Source organism: Pholis gunnellus (assembly GCF_910591455.1).
Source record: "Pholis gunnellus genome assembly, chromosome: 9".
In the NCBI taxonomy this organism is placed as follows: Eukaryota; Metazoa; Chordata; class Actinopteri; order Perciformes; family Pholidae; genus Pholis; species Pholis gunnellus.
Window position 1 is genome coordinate 23,699,987 of NC_136535.1, and position 9,069 is coordinate 23,709,055.

Sequence of the window (9,069 nt, forward strand, 5' to 3'; positions counted from 1 at the left end):
CAACACGTCCTCCATGATAAAGACGTACTGATCTGCTTACCTTTACATTTTGAGCTGAAATTGTTCTATATGTTAATTAACAATTTCTTCTTCTAATCACTTGTTTTGGCTACAGACTCAGTTGAAAAACTGAAGCAGTCTAACATCTGTGGGTCTGGCTTCACAGAAGTTCAGCCACAGACTGAACCCCCCCCAGCAGTTTTCGTCCGGGTAAGAGTTTAACCCTCATCGTCTGGGAGGCAACTGCAGTAAACCATCACTCATAAACACTTATTTCTGCCTCACCGTGAGTCGGATGCATTAGGATCACCTGGAAGCGGGGAGGAATTCATCAAGGTGAAGCAACAGTGCAGCAGAGGACAAGAACGTGAGGTCGCGGCTTCATCCGTACCGCTGGGGTCGGCGCTACAAAAGGAAATAAAAAAGGAAGAAAAGGGTTAGAGTGGAGGGTAGGAAATAAAGGACAGGAATCTATCACAGAGATCAGCACTGGCAGGGCTCTGACAGGAGATCTCACAACAGAGAGAGAGAGAGAGAGAGAGAGAGAGAGAGAGAGAGAGAGAGAGAGAGAGAGAGAGAGAGAGAGAGAGAGAGAGAGAGAGAGAGGAGGAAGGAGAGGAGAGTTATCTGTTGCTTATGTGCTGCTGACAGTAATACGCTGAAGACAAAACGTAAGATGTGCCCGGGCAGTAACATTCTGGTATGGTGCGAGCTACGAAAAGCTACACGCTATCGGCACAATGTGCTGAGTAACATCTTGGGTTACTTGAGTCAGATGGATGGAGGGGTGAAATGAAACCAAGGGAACACCAGGACTCTCCTCTTCGGCTCCACACCGAGCGCTCAACAATCTCTCCATCATCGTCGTGTCGTCACTCAATTAAAAGGTTAGGCCGTGTTTATTCTTTCTAATAGGGAGACGTGGAAAACATCAACAAGCACTCATTGCCAAGACTCACCGCCTGCGGGCAAAGCCACTGCTAATTGTGCTCTGTGTGTGTGTGTGTGTGTGTGTGTGTGAGAAAGAGAGGAAGTGATGATTCTCTGGAGACAATACACAGCTTGTTTTTCCACACTTTACATCACATGGAATTCATTTTAATATAAAAATTTCTTAGATGGTGTGTGTTAAAACAAACGTAGCTTGTTAACTAGCTCCAAAGGCATGACATGACATGACAAGGGGTGACCAACAAAAGTAGTTTTTTCACTCCTTGTGTGATTAATTTATGTCTTCAAATGAGCCTAAATTTAATACTGAATATCCCTGATATGAATACTTCCAAAGTGTTTGAAACGGTAAGATTTAGCAAAGATGTATGTGTTTTGGGAAGTACTGAGCATACGACTGGATAAATGAGACTTGGGGGTATCTGGCACAAGTTGTGTGTGTGAGTGTAAAACTGATGTTTTAATATAGTTTTGCTGTTGATAAACGCCGCCTCCATTTACTTTCATTCTTTAAGACTTTTCTCAGTTTTTTTGTTCTTCGTTTATCACGGAGGCAAGAAAGAAAAACAAAGTTTTCTTCCAAGAATTCAAGGCAACACCAGCTGAGTAATTGATGTACAAATGTGGGTGCAGTGTTTCTGAACATAGTACATATTAAACAAGCGAGTTATGATGCGTTATGTGGTGAGCTTTAGGTGTTAGGTGTTTTTCTTGGGATAGAGCCAGGTTAGCTTAGCTTAGCATAAAGACTGGAGGCAGGGGGACACAGCTGGCATCAATAAAAGCTCTCTGCTGGACCCTTGAAAATCTCACTTGTTTAAAGAAATTGTAAAAAAATCTAAGTGTAAATCTTCAATAACGTTCCCCTTTGTCCAGCCTTTATGCTAAGCTAAGCTAAGCTAGCCATCTCCTGGCTCTATTTACATATTTACCGTACAGACATGAAGTGAATAGGTCTACGGTGACCAGACGTCCGGGTCTGTCCTGGATTGTCCCGGATTAAAGCAGAGTGTCCCGAGGCCCCGACAAAACACTGGTTTCAACAGTAAGGATCAATTATTTCATCATAATTAAAATAAGAAAATTATACATGTTTTCAGCATTTACATAGACGTTTATCATGCTCTGTACCACTCATTATCACCTGACCCAATATAAAAACAAACTAAAACCTGAATTCTACCCTGATTTGTCTGTATTTGTGTCAATGTGTCGTCAATGACGGAACCTGTCGGTACGCTAACATGCCACAGAGAAAGTCTGTCTTTTCTAAAACACATCCAGGACTTCTTCCTCCGGAAATGAAAATGCTGCCTTCCGCACACACAAGAGAGCATTTTTGGTCCTGCACAGTGGAAATGCCGATGTGAAAGATGACGGCCAGATAGCAATACACAATAGCACGCCTATGGGACACGCAAAACCGCATAGATTGGGGGGTTTATAAATATGGTCACCCTAAATATGTTGTTCTTTAATGGATACTCCTTTCAGTCAAAGCAAACTCAGACATCACAACAATAACTAAAAGCAGTTTGTGGGTCTTTGTCTGTATAGACTACTGTGTGTGTGTGTGTGTGTGTGTCACCACATCAACATGAATAGGAGGTAAATGTGGAGAGGATAAATCACCTCAGCCCGTCTGTGAATCACAGTCCATCTTCTTTCTGTCTGTCTCCTCCCTCTCTTCCCATCTGCTGTCTGCCAAACTCATCTTGTTGGGTCCAGATAGGCATCTCCCCCACATCTCAGACACGACACACACACACACACACACACACACACACACACACACACACACACACACACACACACACACACACACATCACCACCACAGACTGCAGAGCAAGTGAGCGTTTGCCTTGGTTGGACACTGTGTGTGTGCGCGCACAAAACATAAAGTTATGTGCGATTGAATCTCAGGGAAAGAGATAAGGTCGGAGCTCTGATGACTCTGTTTGTGTGAAAGTGCGAGAGTGTGTGTTGTGGCACTTGCGCGTGCCCGAGCGCCTTGTACGTACATGAGTGTGTGTGAGCAAAAGCAGGAAGCAAACTGCTCTGCAGCGCGATGGTGGTGATAAGGGCGTGTGTGTGTGTGTGTGTGTGTGTGTGTGTGTGTGTGTCTGTGTGTCACCAGGGAGGTGGGACGGGGTTCAGTGGTAGGACACGCTCGTCCATGCTGGTATTCGTGAGAGGCTCCCGAATACCAGGGTGGGATGGGATGGGGGGGAGAGGTGGGCAGAGTGGTGGCAGGGAAATGCCCAAAGCTGGTATTTTATCTCTCCGAGCAGAAATGAAGCACACTGGTAGAAAACGGAGCGTCAGCATGTCTCTATTCCGTCCTGAAAGGGAGATGGGTTCATATATCACCATGTGTGTTAATCCACCCCATCTTTGCTCATACTTGGACACGCTTCTATATACTATTGGTTCCCTGTAATTAAGAGTTTTCCAACTAAACTTCAGGACCATGAAAATAGTGTAAATATGTTCAGACAAGTCACAGGATATGACTGACTGATCATCAGCTCTGAGAGAGAAGCGGTGTCTCATAGTTGCCTGGATGTTGCTCATGGCTTTCAAATTCATATCTGACTCCTGGCTTTCTTCTGTGCACTAATGTGTAGACATCATAACCAATATGGCCAGTGTTCACACAATCTATGGTTTCTTACTTTATTTTGGATAGTTTTTGGTAAATCAAACCTGGTTATGCATAACTGGATTTTGTCTTTACTCTTTTATTGTATCTAAACTTAATGTTGTGCATTGTTTTGTAGTCTTTGAAAGTTTGTCGTTTGTATTTATTGTAATAACAAATATTTATGCCTTTAAGACCTTTATGTGGTTAAATTTAAGGAAAATACAATTGAATTAATTTCTGCATACTTATTCTTGACTGACGTTCTCCATTGAGGGAATGTTTGTAGTTTATGGAAAGAGTTAAACGTAAGGCAGGTCAATAAACACTGCCCACTACAGGTGATCTGGCATTCTGGCCTTAAAGAGTTCAACGTTAAATCTTAAAAAATGTAGATTGTATTTAACAGTTTCTACCTTTGATTTTAAATGTTTCTGTTTTCACTAGTAAGCATTATAGTAAAGTGTGTGTATGTATGTGTGTGTGCTGCAGCAGGTGTCAGCAGTGACAGTGTGTGTGTGTGTGTGTGTGTGTGGGGGGGGATGTCTGAGCAGACTTTGGCTCCGAGCTGTGTGTGAAGTGACACTCTCAATCCAATGGCTGCTGCCAGCAGCTGTTCTTCAACAAGACACGCACACGCATAGTTACACATAATAACCCGTGTGGTGTGTGTGCTCATGAAAATGGTGCAAACTCACATATAGCTAAAGAATGCACACACAGACACACACACACACACACACACACGCACACACACACACACAATCCTGCAGTGCATCGTTTATTGTGATGTGATTTTACATGTGTGTGAAGTGTTCTTGTTCATATCACACTGATCGGATCGTAATATAGAACTGAGGAAGCCTTTAATGTGGGGAAATCACTGCTTTTAAAAAGAGGAGAGCAGCCCTACCTAAACCTTTACACACCCACTGTGTATTATGAGGGATGTCAGTCATTCAGCAATCAATAAGTCAAATGAACTCTGACGAAAAAAGAGCTAGCTTTAAAGGAAAAGAGGCTCAACAAATAAGTGTGTGTAATTCAGTTCATTTTTTTGATGGTATCACAACGTCATTATTTGAAGGGGGTAATGACGCTTTGAGCACTACAGGAATATTTCCACGATGGAGTCGAGACACTGGTGGTGAAGATCTGAACGGATGCGGTGGTGGCGAAGGACGGCCGCCTCAATCTGACACTAGTTTTAAAATTGTCTCACAGGGATGGTGGCAAAATGTCATTGGTGGAGAGAATAAACAAATGGAATGGGCGTAAAGAAAGTAGTTCCTCACCGAGCTTCTGCTAACCACCAGCCGTGATTACCAAAAGTGTGTCTTCACATACAACACACCTGGAATCAAGAAAAACCAAACCCAGAAACACACACACACACACACACACACACAACCACACACAGGAAGAGAGTGATGAGGCGTCTGATAGGACCAAACAAAAGCTGTGCCCCAAAACAAACAAGCAAACACAATGAGCATTGAGAGAGTTTAACATGCACACATACACACACACACACACACACACACACACGTAAAAGTACTATAAGTAGCTTCGATGTCACGTCAGCTTATCTGCAAAACTGTGTTTGTGTGTGAATCCGTGCATTAGGCATTTAAACCCAAAGCATATCCTTCCTCACTCCAACTTCTCCTAAAATGGCAGGCTGTGGAGTGTGTGTGTGTGTGTGTGTGTGTGTGTGTGTGTGCACGAGCGTGAGTAAGAGAGCTGGTTATGTTTTATTATTTTTTAAGCAAGCATGAAAACAAACAATCGACTACTTGCTGAATTGTGTGTGTGTGTATTTGGGATAATAACCAAGACCATTATGAAAGTGTGTGTGTGTGTGTGTGTGTGTGTGTGTGTGTGTGTGAGTAGCTGATTCATTATTTTGACAATGAATATGAAAACAAACTTAGTGCTTGTTTAGATAGACGTATGAATGTGTGCGTGTGCCAATCTGCCCTCCATGTTTTTATATACATTCAGTGCTGCCTGTTTGCAGGACAAATTAAAAGTTTTCACACACACACACACACACACACACACACACACACACACACACACACACACACACACACACACACACACACACACACACACACACACACACACACACACACACACACACTGTATCACAATCCCAAAACACTCATATTCGAGCCAAATTATTGAGCGTGTGATACCCATCTGCCGGCGTGTGGCACCGCGAGGCGAAAGAGAAGCCGAACGGAGGGATGAACGGGGGCGAAAGGTAAATATTTGGTCTAGTTAAAGCGCTGGTGTTTACGTTAAGAGTAGCGGAGCTGTTTGTTTGAAGCCTCTCTCCCCTTCCAGTGTGTAAACTTGGCTACCAGATAAAGACTCGGCCCCCGCTCGCCCTCCCAGAGATGAAGAGAAAGAGAGAGTGAGGGAAGGATAACAAAATAAACACCAAACAAGACGGGAGGAGTGCTTCTTTTCCAGCGGCTCCTATCTCCATCAGAAACATTTACTGTACCGTGGCACAACAAATAATGAAGTGACAAGTGAGCGTACCGTAAATAGCACTGCTGTGGACGGAAGACAAAGACAGGGACACATTTAAAAAAAAAAAAAGAAATGACAAAGGCAGGCAAAGGCACTGAAAAAGAGATCAGCTGAAGAAAATATGTAATTCCCACGGGCGTCTAAATCATGCTGTAAAAATATGTGTTTTTTGGCCAAGAGAAAAATGCAGGAACAGGTGATCAAATATGTGAGGGGACAGATGAGGACAGAAACATGCAGACGGAGGAGAAAGAGAGGCAAGAAGACGCGGAGATGTGAAGATAGAGAGCCGGCCCAGTAAAGTGGAGAGGTTTCGGGTCGGGCCAGAGATGAAGCGATAGCTCCAGAGTGTGAAAGAAAGAGGCCGTTCTGTGGAGCTCAGAGAGGCCGTCACTCCGAACGAGTCCCCGATCCAACAGGCTATTTATTCAGCTAATAGAATAAAAAGGAAGGGATGGGTGGAGGGGATAGTTTATTTATATGCATGTGGGCTATACATAACACGAGGAAAGTGTAAGTGCACAAATATGCTCTGCATATCTATTATGAACAATCTGTTGAAAAAAAAAACAACGTATTTCAAGCAGCAAACTTTCATTTGAGTCGGCCTGTGCTTGTGGTTGCGTCACAATGAAAGCCAATAAAAACATTTTCTAAAGAGTGAAAGGAAGGAGTTGACATCCAGCTCCACTTTATTGAATCGTGCGTGTATTATGCACTGTAAAACCTTTTACTGTAAAAGTACAGTAGATTACTGGCAGCAATTTCCCATTAAGCTGCGGTACAATCTACAGTATCTCTGCTGTATCAAAAGAATACAGCAACTTACTGCAAACAAAGCAAACAGTTATTTGCTGTCATAATAACAAAATGACAGTATTTTTGCAGTTTCACCAGCTCGACTGTATCGGAGAAACACAGTAACTTATTGCAATAACAATACACAGTTGTCAGCGGTGAGCAGTAAATTACTGTGAGAAGAAACACGTGACCGTTGGGATCATGGGAGTAAGCGTTACGACTCCCAGGATGCATTGCTTTCACAGCATTATGCAGCATCAGCCTGATACAGTAGGTCACTGTACATTTACATCAAAGTGTTACAGTGTGTGAACTCATTGTGGACCATTGATTAAAAACATAATGTGGCCCTACCGTCTATTATAAGTACGTGTGCACACATTAAAGGATAATTCCGGTTTATTAGAACTTGGTTCTTACTTTTGTAGCTTCAGCCATCATTGCTGTGAGTAACGACGATATTGTACACACTAAAGTTATTCCTGGTTGTGGGAACACCGTGACATTGTTAGAATAGAATGTACAATGTTAGCGTAACGGAGAGAAACCGACGTCCAAAAACGATTCTGTTGGAGAACACAAGAGAAACAATACGTCAACATTCTTATCCGGCGTATTCAGGTGAACCGTTGTGCAACCACCGGTGAATCTACGCATGTGAAACATAATACACATAATTAAGTTCATTATTTGAACATTGCCTATGCAGAAGTAGTGGCCCACGCTGCTCTGACATCGTGCATCAGTGGGCTCGGTGTGACCTTGAGGAACACATGTGTGCTGAACTCAAAGATAAAGCAGGATGGGAGGAGAGAGCGTGAAGGTCTACAGAGGGCTTTCTGTGTGTGTATGTTTCTGATGCTCATCAATGCCGTTTCAATGCATGGTTCCTTCCATCGTTGCATGAATTTTCAGACAGCATACCGTCTTTAATATATTATATTATCTGTGGGTGTCTTAGTATGAACAAGACTCACAAGGGTGGGATATTTGGTATATTTCCTACTTTGACAGATAAAAAAAGAATGAAAGCAAATAAAAAAATGTCTATTTTTCACATATTTTGCAAGACAAAAATATGAAAAACAGACCGATAGATCAAGGCAGTTAAATAAAAGAAAAATAAATCATAGTGGTTGTTTGTGGCATCTTGAGCAAAAAAAAAAAAAAAAAGAGTCTTGCTCACTTGTAGCTGACATTGTTCCTGAAACCACTCCCTCTTTTTCCCACGCATCCCCAAAGCAACCTCACAAAATCTCTCAGCAGAGAACCCCCCCCCCCCCCCCCCTTTACTTTGCTGTGTCTTCAACGCACCACCCAGACACCTTCATTTCAGGCATTAGTGTAATACACACTGTCAATCATGTCTTCAAGCACTCCTCCTGAAGCAATCCACATCCCAAATGCTTCACTGGTTGTATAAACAAGCACTTTCACTTGTCCCTTGAAGCGACTGTAGTTATTACACGGTTACTGTATTGTAATTGCGTCGGTGAGTTTTTGTTGTGTGTGTGCTATGATTTACACATTTGATGATTACACAATTCAAAAATCATCTGCGGTTGTTACGGCAATTAATTACTGAATCTTGCATCTTCACAGACAACACAAAAGTCCATTAATCCTCAATATTTGGTCAATAAAAGATCACCCAAGCTCTACATCAACTAGCAGCCTTTCACTCTTTGATGCTGATGTATTTTGATTGGGAATTAGTTTTCCTCCCCCCTTCGACAGTGTCGACCGGCTAAACAAGACCCAGCTGTACAAGCCTGTGATTACATCTCATCTCCCCACTGTTTGCCCAAAATCCCCCCCCCCCCCCCCCACACACACACACACACACACACACACTTGTTGCTTCATTCATCAACAAATAAGAGCAGAGCTGCAGTCAAAGCGAGGTGTCTTGGATCAAGCAGGTTTGCTTTCTACACACGCAAAGGTGTGTGTGAGACAGCGGCACTTGTGTGTGCCAAATACCAGATTTACAGACGAAAGGGTTTTGTCAAAGCACGGGTGTGTGCTGAAAAAGAAAGACGCACAGTAAAAGAGATTCACACTGATCACATGTATTAACACACACACACACACACACACAGGCCGTGATAGTTTCATGAGCAGAGCAAAG